Genomic DNA, 15341 nt, shown 5'->3' with positions numbered 1-15341 from the left:
CAGTTCATCTTCCAGATCAAAGTTACTGCTTGTTCTCAAGAGGTGATATCGCCGGCTCCCGCCCAGTGGCCACATTCTTTTCCCCAATCTTTTCATTCAACGCTGCAGTCAAAATTCACAAATCTTTTTTCTTGTCTGGAAAACTCTCACACACGTTGTGTTGGGCTGCTCTTGGCCCACTCGTATCACTCGACTCCGTACTCTCTAAGTAATTTACCTGGCACAAAGCCTCCTGCTCAATTAACAATAAGATAAATTTACCCAGCAGGCACCACGTGCTGAATTGATAAATTTATCCAGCATGTCCGTCTCCTGCCCAGCTAGTAAAATTAACCCGGTACCGCCTCCTACTCAATTAATAAAATTTGCCTACCTTATACAAGTCTTCCGACAGAGACATTCCCTATCCTGTCAAGATATGCAAGCAGCCTTCGGCGAGGAACCGTGCCTCCACAGGAACTGACGGTGAGCGACAAAAGGTGAAATACCCGTTGGGCACCTGGTCGGTCTCCACAGTCCCCGGAGTGGTCCGGCCGCTTACTCCGTCTGTCTGCTTCGCACTCTCTGTATTGGGATCCTGTTCGTGACACCCAATGTTAAACTCGGGAGACCAGTTTCCTCTCGGCACCACAGTTTATTGCATTCTCTTGCAAGAGTCTGAGACCCAGTTATCAGAGGGAAGGCATGTCAGTGCTGCCAACCATCTGACAATTGGACTCTCTCAGTCAGGTTACAGCAGTATATTCATACATAGTAAGTCCCATACATCACTGTTGCAAGCTGCTATTAGAACTGGTACGCCCACCAAGTCTGTTGGTGCAAAACTTAATGTCTTAGATAACAGAGTGCACTAACTCAAGGCTTGAATACAGATGGATATACAGTCCAGTCCTTATCAGCTATTCCCTTTGCAAGGTCCTGACTTCATTCCAGACCGATGTTCATTGCTGACCTTATCGATGAGTCCTGACTCAAACACGAGTACAATATATATTATCAAATTCTCAATGTCCCTCTGACAATTAAAAGGAAACCAGTATAAGCCATTGAGTTTCTTAACTGCTGAAGACAGAGTTTACTTTAGTTCAAAAATTCCTGTTCAGTCCCAATTATTCTTTTATCTAGAGGTTACTTAGGTTCAAAATAATTTTTTATATATCCGCATTTCCTCAGAATGGTTTCTCCCCAGTGTGAATTTGCTGATGCCTCGAGAGCTGAGATGAACGACTGAATCTTTTCCCACAGTCTGAGCAGGTGAATGGCCTCTCCCCAGTGTGAACAAACTGATGTTCTTTCAGCTGAGCTGAATCGGTGAATCCCTTCCCACACTCTGGGCAGATGAATGGTTTCTCCCCAGTGTGAATTCGCTGGTGTCTCAGGAGTTGAGAAGAACGACTGAATCTTTTCCCACATTCAGAGCAGTTGAATGGCCTCTCCCCAGTGTGGACTCGCTGATGTAACTTCAGTTGAGATGACTGAGCAAATCCCTTCCCACATTCAGAGCAGATGAACGGCTTCTCCCCAGTGTGGACTCGCTGATGCTCCTTCAGTTGAGATGACTGTGTGAATCCTTTTCCACATTCAGAGCATATGAATGGTTTCTCCTCACTGTGATCTAACTGGTGCGTTAATAGACTAAAACGCCGAGTGAATCCTTTCCCACAGTCTGAGCAGGTGAACGGCCTCTCCACAGTGTGAACAAACTGATGTTCTTTCAGATGAACTGAATCGGTGAATCCCTTCCCACATTCTGAGCAGATGAATGGTTTCTCCCCAGTATGAATTTGCTGGTGTCTCAGGAGTTGAGATGAACGAATGAATCCTTTCCCACATTCTGAGCAGCTGAACGGCCTCTCACCAGTGTGAACTCGCTGATGTACCTTCAATTCAGATGACTGAGCAAATCCCTTCCCACATTCAGAGCAAGTGAACGGCCTCTCCCCAGTGTGGACTCGCTGATGTAACTTCAGTTGAGCTGTCTGGGCAAATCGTTTCCCACATTCAGAGCATATGAATGGCTTCTCTCCAGTGTGGACTCGCTGGTGTCTGTGTAGATTGGACGAGTGAGTGAATCCCTTCCCACAGTCAGAGCAGGTGAACGGCCTCTCACTAGTGTGAACTCGCTGATGTAACTTCAGTTCAAATGACCGAGCAAATCCTTTCCCACAGTCAGAGCAGGTGAATGGCTTCTCTCCCATATGAACTCGCTGATGTGACTTCAGTTCAGATGACTGAGCGAATCCTTTCCCACATTCAGAGCATGTGAATGGCTTCTCCCCAGTGTGAACTCGCTGATGTCTCTGTAGGTTGGACGAGTGAGTGAATCCCTTCCCACAGTCTGCGCAGGTGAATGGCATCTCCCGAGTGTGAACTCGCTGATGTGACTTCAGTACAGATGAGCAAATCCCTTCCCACATTCAGAGCAAGTGAACGGCCTCTCCCCAGTGTGGACTCGCTGATGGGACTTCAGTTCAGGTGACTGAGCAAATACCTTCCCACATTCAGAGCAGATAAATGGCTTCTCCCCAGTGTGAACTCGCTGGTGTCTGTGTAGGTTGGACGAGTGAGTGAATCCCTTCCCACAGTCTGAGCAGGTGAATGGCCTCTCCCCAGTGTGAACTCGCTGATGTACCTTCAGTTCAGATGACCGAGCAAATCCTTTCCCACATTCAGAGCAAGTGAATGGCTTCTCCCCAGTGTGAACTCGCTGATGCTCCTTCAGTTGAGATGACTGGGTGAATCCTTTCCCACAGTCTGAGCATGTGAATGGCATCTCCCTAGTGTGAACTAACTGATGTTGCAGCAGGTGATTTGACTGAGTGAATCTCTTCCCACAGTCTGAGCAGGTGAATGGGCTCTCCCCAGGTTGAACTCGCTGGTGTCTATGTAGTGTGGACGAATGAGTGAATATCTTCCCCTATTCAGAGCAAGTGAATGGCTTCTCCCCGGTGTGAACTCATTGGTGTCACTGTGGTCTGGTTGAGCGTGTGAATGTCTTCCCACCATCCGAGCAGGTCAATGTCCTCTCACTGGTGAACTTTAGGATATATCTTCAGCATCGATGACAGAATGTATTGCTTCCCGCTGTCAGAACAGGTGGAGCATCTCACTGTGGTGTGAACTTGCTGATGTATCTTCAGGCTGGATGACTGAGTAGTTCCCCTCCCTCACACAGAGCAGGTGAACGGCCTCTCCCCACTGTGAACTCACCGGTGTGTCTGTGGGTAGGCTGTGAGTGAATCCCCTCCCTCACACAGAGCAGGTGAATGGCCTCTCCTCACTGTGAACTCACCGGTGTGTCTGTGGGTAGGCTGTGAGTGAATCCCCTCCCACACTGAGAGAAGGAGAATGATATCTCACTGCGATCAATTCTCTGCAATTCAGACAGTCAGACGTTTGAATCCCTTCTACAATCAATGCAGTAGAAGAACTGATCTCCAGTGAACAAATGCTGGTGTGTTCTCAGCACCCCGGTTCCAGTGGATTTCACTGAGTTACAACAGAATGCTTGATTTCAGTGACAGAACACATTACCAGATGTTATGAGATAATTCTTCATCTCCGTGGATCGACAACAGAGGTGTTGGTGTTGCAAAGAAAATATTTGGTCACTCCTTAAATATCCAGTCATTCAGCAAAACTGATGTGTTGTTGTGTTTGAGATTCCCATGCGCAAGTGTTCTGCCATTTCAAACCTGTAAAAAATATTTGCAAAAGACATCAATGGGAGAAGGAGAGTATTTCAGGAGAGATTATAGTCTGTGGTGAGAACATAAGAAATAGGAGCAGGAGTCGGCCGTCCAGCCCGTCGAGCCTGCTCCAACATTTAATAAGGACATGCCTGATCTGGCGATGGGCATCTCCACCTACCTGCATTTTCCCCATAACCCTTAATTCACCTACTATGCCAAAATCTATCCAACCTGATTTGAAGACAGAATACAATATTATGTTAGGACTCTTGGCAGTGTGGAGGATCAGCGAGATATTGGGGTCCATGTCAATTTTACAATTAAAGGCGCAGCGCTGATTGTCATTGTTGTTAATAAGGCCTTCATCAACCATGGAACTGAATTCACGAGTGGTGAGGTAATGTTGCAGCTGTACAAGACCTGATTTACACCCCACTTCGAGTATTCTGTTCAGTTTCCTCATTACAGGAAGGATGTGGATACTATAGAAAGAGAGCAGAGGAGATTTACAAGGATGTTGCATGGATTGGAGAACATGCCTTATGACAATAGGTTGAGTGAACTTTGTAGCGAAGGAGGATGAGAGGTGACCTGATAGAGGTGTAAAAGATGATGAGAGGCATTGATCGTGTGGACAGCCAGAGGCTTTTTCCTGGGGCTGAATTGGCAAACACAAGGGGCATTGTTTTAAGGTGCTTGGTCGATTGGAATGTCATAGATAGGTTTCTCACACAGAGTAGCAGGTGTATGGAATACACAGTCAGCGATGACAGTACAGACAGATACTATGCAGTCTTTTGAGAGATTCAGATAACTTCATGGAGCTTAGAATACACAGAGTGCAATGCAGTTGGAAAATGCGAGGCAGTTTCTGGAATAGGTTACATGGACGGCACACTGTGTATTATATTGTAGATTTCCATGTTTCCATAAGCACTCATCTTCTAACAAGGCTCGGATCAGACATTCTGACTGACCATCAAATTATCTGACTATATCCCTGTCTTTATGAGAATGGGCTGTTGCTGACCTCAATCAACCTGTGACTTGGCCCAATTTGTCTCTCTCCTTCGGGATTATTTCAAGTTCTGGTCATGTTCCACAAAGATCACGTGTTACTGCATGTACGATCCTGGAGATTTACTAATTACTTGGATCGCCCCCCCCCCATCTGCTGATTGACAGTGATGAACCCATCGATGGCAATGCCAATGAATATATAGTGGAGGGCAGTGGTTATTCTCATTGGAGTGCGGCACCTTTGTGATCTGAAAGCCAGAAGTCACTTGTCATCGAGGCAAAGGTGTTTCATATCGTTATTGACCCAGAGAGAACTAAATCTGATGGAAGGTTTTATTTCCGTACAGCACTAATTGACATTTTCACTGACTGGAATGTAAACTCTTCAACCGAGCTTAACTGGGAACTATATTTTCGTTCGGAGTTCATAATCCTCGGATTTACATAGTGGAGCACAGCGACGTTCAGGAGATACATCCGCTCGCACTTCCTTCGAATGTACGGACCTCTTTACCCAGAAACCCTCACGAAGAGAAACCTCCCGGTGTTGTTGGGTTGGTTGTGGGCTGGGCTGAGAGGTTGGAAGGTGGTGGCGCATGTGTGAATGTGGTTTGGAACTTGTTGAGGGAAAAAGAGTGGGGAAGGAGCGGGAATTGCTGGGAGGGGGTTGCCTGGGTCTGGTAATGGCAGACAAGGTGAGAGGAGGGGCTGAGGGAAAGAGAGTGGGGAAGGAGTGGGAATTGCTGGGAGCGGGTTGCCTGGGTCTTTGAATGGCAGACAAGGTGAGAGGAGGGGTTGAGGGAAAGAGAGTGGAGAAGGAGTGAGATAGGGATTTGGGAGCAGAGGTAGGCAGCTGGGGAGAAATGGATTATTGTGAAGGGAGAAACAAAAAGGAATAAGGAGATAGTGAGGGGATGGATGAATGAAAACCAAGACAAAGGGAATAAAAGAATAAGAAATGACAGTGGAGAGAGTGCTGAAAGTAAGGAAGATGAACAAGTTGAGAGGGGAGGTGTTGTCATAAATGGGTTTAATGAGAAGGCGCAAGGACACATGAAGAAAATTAACCCGTTTGTGCTAACAACAACTCTGGCAAATAAGATAGGGGAAATAGTATTTGCAAAACTCTTTAATGATGGCAATCTATTGGTAAGATGTGCGAATGAGGAACAACTTGAGAAAGCACTCAAGCTAAAAGAGATAGGAAAATGCAAGGTGGAATATACAGGGAGGGTGGGAGCATGAAATGGTGGTTGTAAAGGAGTGATCACAGGTGTACCAATGAGTATAAACATGGAAGAGTTGAAGAGGAATATCAAAGGGTGGAAAGTAATTAATGTTCTAAGACTGAAAACAACAAAGGAGGGAATGAAAAAGGAAAGTGAAACAGTATTGATTGAATCTGAAGAAGCAAGAGTGCCAAGTAAAGTTTTCCTGGGTTTCATGAGTTACCCAGTAAGGGTATATGTGCCAAAGCCATTGAGGTGCTATAATTATCAAAGGTTTGGACACATAGCTAAAAACTGTAAAAGGCAGAGGAGATGTGCCAGATGTGGGGATGTTCATGAATATGGAAAGTGCGGAACAGGAGTGCAACCAAAATGCTGTAATTGTGGAGGAGCTCATAATGTGGCATATAGTGGGTGTGGGGTTATGAGACGAGAGAATAAAATTCAAGAAATAAGAGTGAAAAGAAAGATCACTTATGCAGGAGCTGTAAGAATGTCCAGAGAACAGAATAATGCTCCTAATGACCAGAGAGCAATTGGGATGCAAGAGATGCAGCGAAGAGTTTATGCAGACAGGATTTATGTGTGGGAAAAAAAGCTCTGGTAACATTCATTGCAGGAGTCATTAATTGTACGGTAGAGGTAAAGTCAAAAAGTGACAAAATTCTGCTGGTGGTCAAGGCAGCAGTAAACCATTTAGTGTTAGTAGGACTGACATGGGAAGAAGTCAGGGAGAACCTCACTAATCAGTCAAGCCAGGACGTGTCATAGTTTGGTTAGTACTCATTATGGTGATTCTTTTGAATGGAATGCAGGGAGTTTACTGGCCAATGGCTAGGAATTTAAGGAATTTATTAAGGAAATGGTTGTAAAATCAGATGTAGTGTGTATTCAGGAAACTTGGTTGAAACCAGCTTTAGACTTTGTGGTACATGGGTATACAATGATAAGAAAAGATAAAAATCTAGGGGGAGGAGGAGGTTGTGCTATGTTAATCAAGCAAGGTACACCGTATAGAGTACTGGAAAAAGGAAACGATCAGGAATACATAGTGGTGAAAATATGGGAGAGAGGGGAGGGAGTGGTTATAATTAACTACTACAATCCATGTAAAAGGTTGGATTTGGACAGCCTACTAAGGATACAAGGACAAAATAGACATAAAGTAGTGCGGTGTTCAGATTTCAATGCTCACAGCACAATATGGGGGATCCGATTACAGATTCAAATGGAACTGTAATTGAAGATTTGATGGAAGAAAGGGGTTAGGTATGTATGAATGATGGGAGAGGAACAAGGATAAACATAACAACAGGAACTGAGTCGGTATTAGATATTACGTTAGTGTCTTATGTCTTGGCTGTCATCAGTAACTGGGGAGTTTGGACTGCTTCAACAGTAGGTAGTGATCACTACCCAGTTTTATGTTCAGTGGGTGAAAGAGTTGAAATAATACCAGGTGGGGTAGTCCCAAAGTGGGTGTTTGGAAAAGCAGATTGGGGTAAGTTCCAGAAGTTAACTGAAGAAGCATTGACAAGGATTGACATTTCTGGAGATATAGATGAATTAAACAGTCAGGTGACTTCAGCAATTATTATGGCAGCAGAAGGATTTATACCCAGGACTAAAAATAGGATGAATAGAAAAATAGTGCCATGGTGGGCAGAGGAATGTGGTCAGGCTGTAAAAAACAGAAACAGAGCATTCAGGCTAGTTAAAAGAACCCATAATATGCAGCATTTGATTCAATATAAGAAGGCACAGGCAGTGGTGAGAAGAAGTATACGTCAGGCTAAAAGGGCAAGTTGGAGGAGTTTTTGCAACAAAATAGGAAGAACAACGCCTGTGGGAGAGGAATGGGGAATGATTAAGAGGATGGGGGGCGATAGAAGGGATTGGGAGTATCCAGTAATGATATCTGAGGAGGAAACAGCAGTCTCCAGCAGGGATAAGGCTGAGATCATGGCCAAGTCATTTGTAAAGATACACAGTTCAGAAGATTTCTCTGAAGAAGGGAGAAGGAGAAGGGAAAGAACAATGAGTCAATACCCAGGTGCGTTAAACAGGAGGGAAGAAACAGATGATATAACTGATGATCCATTTACTTTGGCAGAAATGGTGAGAGCAATAAAGACATCGAGACCAACCTCCCCAGGGAAAGATCTAATACGCTACATTATGCTAAAAAATCTAGGAGAAGGAGCGCTCTTGAAGTTACTGCATTGTTACAACAGAGTGTGGGAGGAGGGAAGGTTGCCAAGTGCATGGAAAGAAGCAGTAGTAATTCCAATAAGGTAACCTGGCAAGGATCCGTCAAAACCCACTAGCTACAGGCCAAAAGCACTAACATCAAGTATATGTAAGGTAATGGAAAGGATGATAACTGAAAGGTTATCATATGATCTTGAGAAGAGAGGAATGCTGGAAAGTTATCAGAGTGGTTTTAGGAAGGGAAGGAATTCCATGGACTCAGTGATAAGGTTAGAGACTGAAATAAGAAAGGCCCAGGCAAGTAAAGAATCAGTAGTTGCAGTGTTTTTTGACATTGAAAAAGCCTATGATATGATGCGAAAGGAAGGATTATTAATTAAACTGCACAAGATGGGGGTTGGAGGGAGAGTTTTTAATTGGATTAAAGATTTTTTGTTTGGTAGAAAAATTCAAGTTCGGATTGCATCAGAATTGTCAATACAGTCCACAGTGGGAAATGGCACACCTCAGGGTAGTGTGATTAGCCCGTTACTTTTCATCATCATGATCAATGATGTCTTCACAAAGGTACCGGTGGATATAGGTAGGTCACTGTTTGCGGATGATGGGGCTTGTGGAAACGAGGCAGGAAGACGGAGCATATAATCAGGAAACTACAAGGAGCAATTGATTAAGTGGTAGAGTGTGGTTATGATTGAGGATGTAGATTTTCAGTGGAAAAAACTAACTGTATTTTTCACTAGGAAAAGAAATGAAGTAGGGAAGAAGTTAAGGATGTATGGGATTGAATTAGAAAGGGTTGGATCATTTAAATTTCTGGGAGTTATATTTGATTCACGATTAACATGGGCAGACCATATAAGAAAAGTTGACGAGAATTGTAAAAAAGTAATAAACGTGATGAGATGTTTGACTGGTAGGGAATGGGGAGCAAGTTGTTCAGCATTGAAGAGAATGTATGTGGCTTTAGTAAGATCTGTGTTGGATTATGGAAGTGTAGCATATGGATCAGCAGCCAGGTCTCTTATAATGAAACTGGATGTGATTCAGGCTCAGGTTTTGAAAGTGTGCAGTGGGTCTTTTAAAACATCACCAGTATCAGCCCTGCAGTTAGAAATGGGAACAATGTCTTTGGAATTGAGAAGGACGCAATTGATGGCAAACTACTGGGTTAATTTGCAGGGACACAATGATTCTCACCCTTCTTAATGAGTGTTGCAGGAGTCCTGGGAAAATGGGTGGTTACAGAGGGAAAACTTTAGTCGCGTAGGGAATGATATTGCTAGATCATGTGGAGTGTTTGATTTAAGGATAAGTCCTTCAGTAGTTTATCCAGTTGTAGCTCCATGGAAACTGGTATGGCCTGATGTAGACTGGCATTTGTTAGAGGGAAAAAGGAAAGTATAAAATTGATTTGGTAAGTGCATTTAACTGTTATGTGATGGAAAAGTATAGTGATTATACTCAGGTCTATACAGATGGTGCGAAGGAACCTGAGACCAGAGTGACAGGGTTTGGGGTGGCTTTACCTGCAAAAGCGATTGCAATCAGCAGAAGAACATCTGATAAGTTAGCGGTGTGTCCAGTGGAGATGATGGCAGTGTTGGTTGCATTGTGATGGGTGGAGAAATCTAAACTAGTCAAAGCATTGATATGCTCAGATTCATCTTCAGTTCTAGCAAGTTTAAGGTCTTCTCACTCAAACAGCCAGCAAGATGTACTTCATGAAGTCCTTCAGTCAGTCACAACAGTTGCAAATCAGGGAGGTCAGGTTAAATTTCTATGGGTTCCAGCTCATGTAGGTGTTAAAGGGCAACAAAAGGGTGGATGAGTTTGCAAAGAGGGCAATAAAGAAAGAAATTATAGAAATGCACATTAGTATTAGTAAAGCAGAGGTTAAGTGTGTAATCGGGGAAAAAAATAACCAAATGTGGCAAGAAAGATGGGACAGGGAGGGGAAAGGGAGGCATTTATATCAAATACATAAAAGTGCTGCAGGTACTAGGGTAGGAAGTAGATACAGAAGAGAGGAAATTGTGTGGACAAGGTTAAGGCTGGGGCACTGTGCACTAAACCAAACAATGAAATCGGTAGGGAAACACCAGACAGGACTGTGTGAGCAATGTCAGGAAGAGGAGTCAGTAGAGCATGTAGTTCTGAGTTGCAGGAAGTATGGGATACAGAGAGAGATGATGAGAATTAATCTAAGGGAATTGGGGGTGTAGGAATTCACATTAAAAGGGTTGCTGGGCATGGGTGGGAGAACACAGGTCAGGGTATTTTTAGCTTTCTTAAGGGGTACATGGTTTTTTTTTATAGGATATGATGGATAAACAGAAATAGGGTACCAGGATGGGGAGGATAAAGTTTAGGTTAGGGTATGTGTATGTGTGCGATTGGGTGAAAGGATTTAGAATGTGAATCCATCGCATACTCCGGAGCAGAAGGTGGCGGTAATGCCCCATTAAGCTGGGGACGGGGAGGGGGAGAGGGAGAGGGAGAGAGAGGGTGAGAGAGGGAGGGAGGGAGGGAGAGAGAGGGGGAGGGAGGGAGAGAGGTGGGAGGGAGGGAGAGAGAGGGGGTGAGAGAGGGAGGGAGGGAGAGAGGGGGAGGGAGGGAGAGAGAGAGGGGAGGGAGGGAGGGAGAGAGAGGGAGGGAGGGTGAGAGAGGGGGAGGGAGGGAGAGAGAGGGGGAGGGAGGGAGGGAGGGAGGGAGAGAGACGGGGAGGGAGAGAAAAACCTCCCTGGCCGCATCGAAAGGCCCGAGAATGCGCATGCGCCGCAAAATAAGCGGCGGCGGCACCAACGCCGGGGAGTCGAAATCTCTCCGGGGCCGGGTACGGATCATGGGGCTGAGAGAGAGGGAGAGGACCAGGAGCGTCGTGGGGTGCAGCACCAGTGTTGCTGGAAATCACAGTAATTGTCCTTCGGTCGCGTTTCAGACGCCGGTGAATCAGAACCCGGCCGGAACCCGCTCTTACCTTTGTCCGGTCGTTGTCAGCCTCTGCTACTTGGCGCATGCGCGATAGTCGGGATTGGTGGCGACGACCACGCATGCGCAATGATTTATCAGGCGAGAATCTGCAGATCCTGAACCCAAAGCAACAGACACAAAATGCTGGAGGAACTCAGGGGGGCAGGCGGCGACGATGGAGAGGAGTGAACAGTCGGCGTTTCAGACCGAGACCCTTCAGGACTGGAAAGGAAGGGCGGGAGTCAGGTTGTGGGGCGACATGAGGTGATAGGTGAAAACGGGAAAGGGGGAGGCGTAAAGTCAAGAGCGGTGAAGTCGGTGAAAGAGATATAGGGCTGGAGAATAATAATAATAAATACTTTATTGATCCCGAGTGGGAAATTCTTTCGTTACAGCAGCAATATTTAAAATCGGACTTAACAGTGTGAAGACTTTACAAAAAATAGAGAATAATAACATACACAGTAATACTGTACCAATGTGCAATAATAATGCATGAAACAATATTGCAGAGACTATTGAACTATAATCTGTCGCAGAAAGATGTATTAAATTGACTTTATTTTTTTACATCCTTCACATACATGTGGAGTAAAACTGTTACTCCGTCTAAATGTGTAATGTGCAATCATAGTAATTCATAATAATGTATGATAAACAGAACAGTCAAGGTGACATAGAAATGCACTCAAATCAGCGTGAGTTAAGCAGTCTGATTCCTGGTGGAAGAAGCTGTCCCGGAGCCTTGGTCCTGGCTTTTCCGCTGCGGTAGCTTTGCCCCGACGGTAGCATGTGGAATATATTGTGATTGACGGGACTCAGGTTCCCAATGATCCTACGGACCCTTTTTACACACCTGTCTCTGTAAATTTCCTGAATCATGGGAAGTTCACAACTACAGATGCGCAGGGCTGCCCGCACCACTCTCGGCAGAACCCTTCCATTAAGGGAGGTAAAGTTCCCATACCAGGCAGTGATGCAGACAGTCAGGATGCTCTCAATTATGCCCCTGTAGAAAGATCTTTGGATTTGGGGGGGCCCATACCAAACTTCCTCAACCGTCTGAGGTGGAAGAGACGCTGTTGTGCCTTTTTCCCCGCACAGCTTGTGTGTACAGACCACGTGAGATCCTCAGTGATGAGGGTCCCGAGGAGCTTAAAGCTGTTTGCCCTCTCCACCCCAGATCCACTGATGTCTCTAGGGGTTTGCTCGTCTCCATTCCTCCTGTAATCCACAACCAGCTCCCTTGATTTTTCGAGATTGAAGGAGAGGTTGTTTTCTCGACACCAGTGTGTCAGAGAGATGACTTCTTCCTTGCAGGCCACCTCATTATTGTTTGAGATTAGGCCAATCAATGTGGTGCTGTCGGCAAATTTAATGAACAGATTGGAGCTGTGGGTGGCCGGTTAGCAGATGAACTGTTGTATGTGGTTATTACATCTGATAGGAAAGAGCTTCTGTAACGGTCCTTGTGACAGCGGTGCTGAGTGAGTCTGTTCGAAAGGGTGCTCCGCTGCCTGTGCAGTCGGTCATGGAGAGGATGTGCCCGATTGTCCGTAATGGATGGCCATTTGTTTAGTGACACCACTCCTCTCCACCACTCACTCGTAAGAGCCCCGGTTGTGGCCAAGGATGGTTCCAACCTTTCTGATGAGTTTATTTTGCACCGATGCTGCTGCCCCTACGTAAAGCGGCAAAGAAAACTGCAGTTACATCAACAGACTGGTAAAACATCTCCAGCATCCTGCCTGACACATTCAAGGATCTCGGCTTCCTTAGAAAACGGGGACCGCTCATCCCCCTCTTGTAAACAGCCTTACTTCTGTTACTTGTGTTCTCAGCGCCCGGTTCCAGTGGATTTCACTGAGTTACATCGAAAATATTTCAGTCACGTCTCCGGCTGAGATGAGACACTACTTCAAGGATCAACAACTGATATATCGGTGTTTCAATGGAAATATCTGGTCACTCCTTAAATATCCGGACATAGATGTGTCCGGAATTTGAGAATTCCCGGACACAAATTGCTGTTCCTTTCCTGTAGAAAGATTTACAGAGGACATCAATGGATGAAGGACTGAATTTCGGTCTTTGGTAGAAGAAATAAAAGGGCAGACAGTTTTGTAACTGGGAAACCTCAGTCAGTCCGGATCAGGTACAGCATCACCAACACCATCACTCTGAGCACGGGGGTCCCCCAGGGCTGTGTGCTCAGTCCAGTGCTGTTCAGTCTGCTGACCCACGACTGTGCTGCAACACACAGCTCGAACCACGTCATCAAGTTCGCCGATGACACAACCGTGGTGGGTCTCATCAGCAAGAACAACGAGTCAGCTTACAGAGAGGAGGTGCAGCGGCTAACGGACTGGTGCAGAGCCAACAACCTGCCTCTGAATGTGAGCAAAGCGAAAGAGATGGTTGTTGTCTTCAGGAGGGCACGGAGCGACCACTCCCCGCTGAGCATCGACGGCTCCTCAGAGGAGATCGTTAAGAGCACCAAATTTCTTGGTGTTCACCTGACGGAGAATCTCACCTGGACCCTCAACAGCAGTTCCAAAGCAAAGAAAGCCCAGCAGCGTCTCTGCTTTCTCCGGATGCTGAGGAAAGTCCATCTCACACCCCCCCCCCCAATCCTCATCATATTCTACAGAAGTTGTATTGAGAGCATCCCGAGCAGCTGCATCACTGCCTGATTCGGCAATTGCACCATCTTGGATCGCAAGACCCGGCAGCGGATAGTGAGGTCAACTGAGAAGATCATCGGGGTCTCTCTTCCCGTCATTACAGACATTTATACTACACACTGCATCCGCAAAGCAAACAGCATTATGAAGGACCCCATGCACCCCTCATACAAACTCTTCTCCTTCCTGCCGTCTGGGAAAAGGCTCCGAAGCATTCGGACAATGACCAGACTATGTAACAGTTTCTTCCCTCAAGCTATCAGACTCCTCAATAGCCAGAGCCTGGACTGACCCCTTGCCCTACTGTCCTGTTTATTATTTATTGTAATGCCTGCACTGTATACAGTCCTGGGTAGGTAATGGTAAGGAGTGAAAGTGAGCTTTGTAGGCAAGAGAGTGGGGAGGGCGGAGGGACAGAAATGGATGGGTATGGAGTGGGAGGTGCCTCATCTCATCTTGCCTTGATGACGGATGCTGCTTTTCCTTTTGCTAAGGCAGACGTTGATGGACTTTCAATCGGTCAGGGCATGAAAGGATACGCGGCGAAGGCAGGAAATTGGGGCTGGGAGGAAAAATGGATTTACCATGACGAAACGGCAGAGCAGTTTTGATGGGCCAAATGGCGTAATTCTGCTTCTTATGGTCCAAGAGCAGCCTCTCATTCAATGAGAGCAAGAGCAATGAGCTGGTTCTGGACCTTGGAGGAGGAAACAGGAAGCCATGAGGCAATCCTCATCGGGACTCAAAGGTGGAGACGTTCAGCAACTTTAAATTCCACAGTGTTAACATTTCAGAGGATCTGTCCCGAGCCCGGGACACAAGTGCAATTACAAGAAAGCAGGAACTCTCTGTCCTCAGTAGTACGGCCCAGCACATCATAGTGGATGTGGCCCAGCACATCACAGATAAAACTCTGCTCACGACTGAGCACATCTCTGTGGAGTGCTGTCGCAGGAAATCAGCATCCATCATCAAGGACCCCCACCACCCAGGCCATGCTCTCTTCTCAATGCTGCCATCAGGAAGAAGGTGCATGAGTCTCAGGAGCATCAACCCCAGGTTCAGGAACAGTTATTACACTCAACCAACAGGTCCTGCTTTCTTTTTACAATATTTTTATTCAGAAGAAAAAAAAAAGATTTACAGAGCGCAACACATAGATACATCTCATCATAACGTGTACATTCATATATTGTAATAATATTGATCAAGATGTTATAGCATAACACATAAAGGTATAGCACTTGGGAATCAAAAATTTAAAGGCAGATCAAATCATAAAATAAATGTTATATATATATAAAGTCAACCCCCTACCAACTACCAAAGAAAAAAGCTGATGGATGACAATGGATTAGAAAAAAAAAACATATTCACTTAAGAAGAGAAGATAAAAATATACATCAAAGTCTGTGCACTGTTAAACTTTATAAATTGGAAACGTTATTTAGGAAAGGTCCCAAAATATCATAAAAAGATTGTTTCGAATTTAAGACTGAGCAGCGGATCTTTTCTAAATTTAAATACGACAT

General features: G+C 45.4%; 1 pseudogene; it reads right to left on the bottom strand.

Annotated features, from left to right (window-relative positions):
• Nucleotides 1-886: 886 nt before the first annotated feature.
• LOC132385907 (zinc finger protein 420-like) lies at nucleotides 887-2881 on the bottom strand (annotated as a pseudogene).
• Nucleotides 2882-15341: the final 12460 nt, after the last annotated feature.

This window comes from Hypanus sabinus (genome assembly GCF_030144855.1).
Source record: "Hypanus sabinus isolate sHypSab1 chromosome X2 unlocalized genomic scaffold, sHypSab1.hap1 SUPER_X2_unloc_5, whole genome shotgun sequence".
Classification (NCBI taxonomy): Eukaryota; Metazoa; Chordata; class Chondrichthyes; order Myliobatiformes; family Dasyatidae; genus Hypanus; species Hypanus sabinus.
Note: the sequence above shows the minus strand (reverse complement) of the source record. Positions and strands in the feature narration are given on the sequence as shown.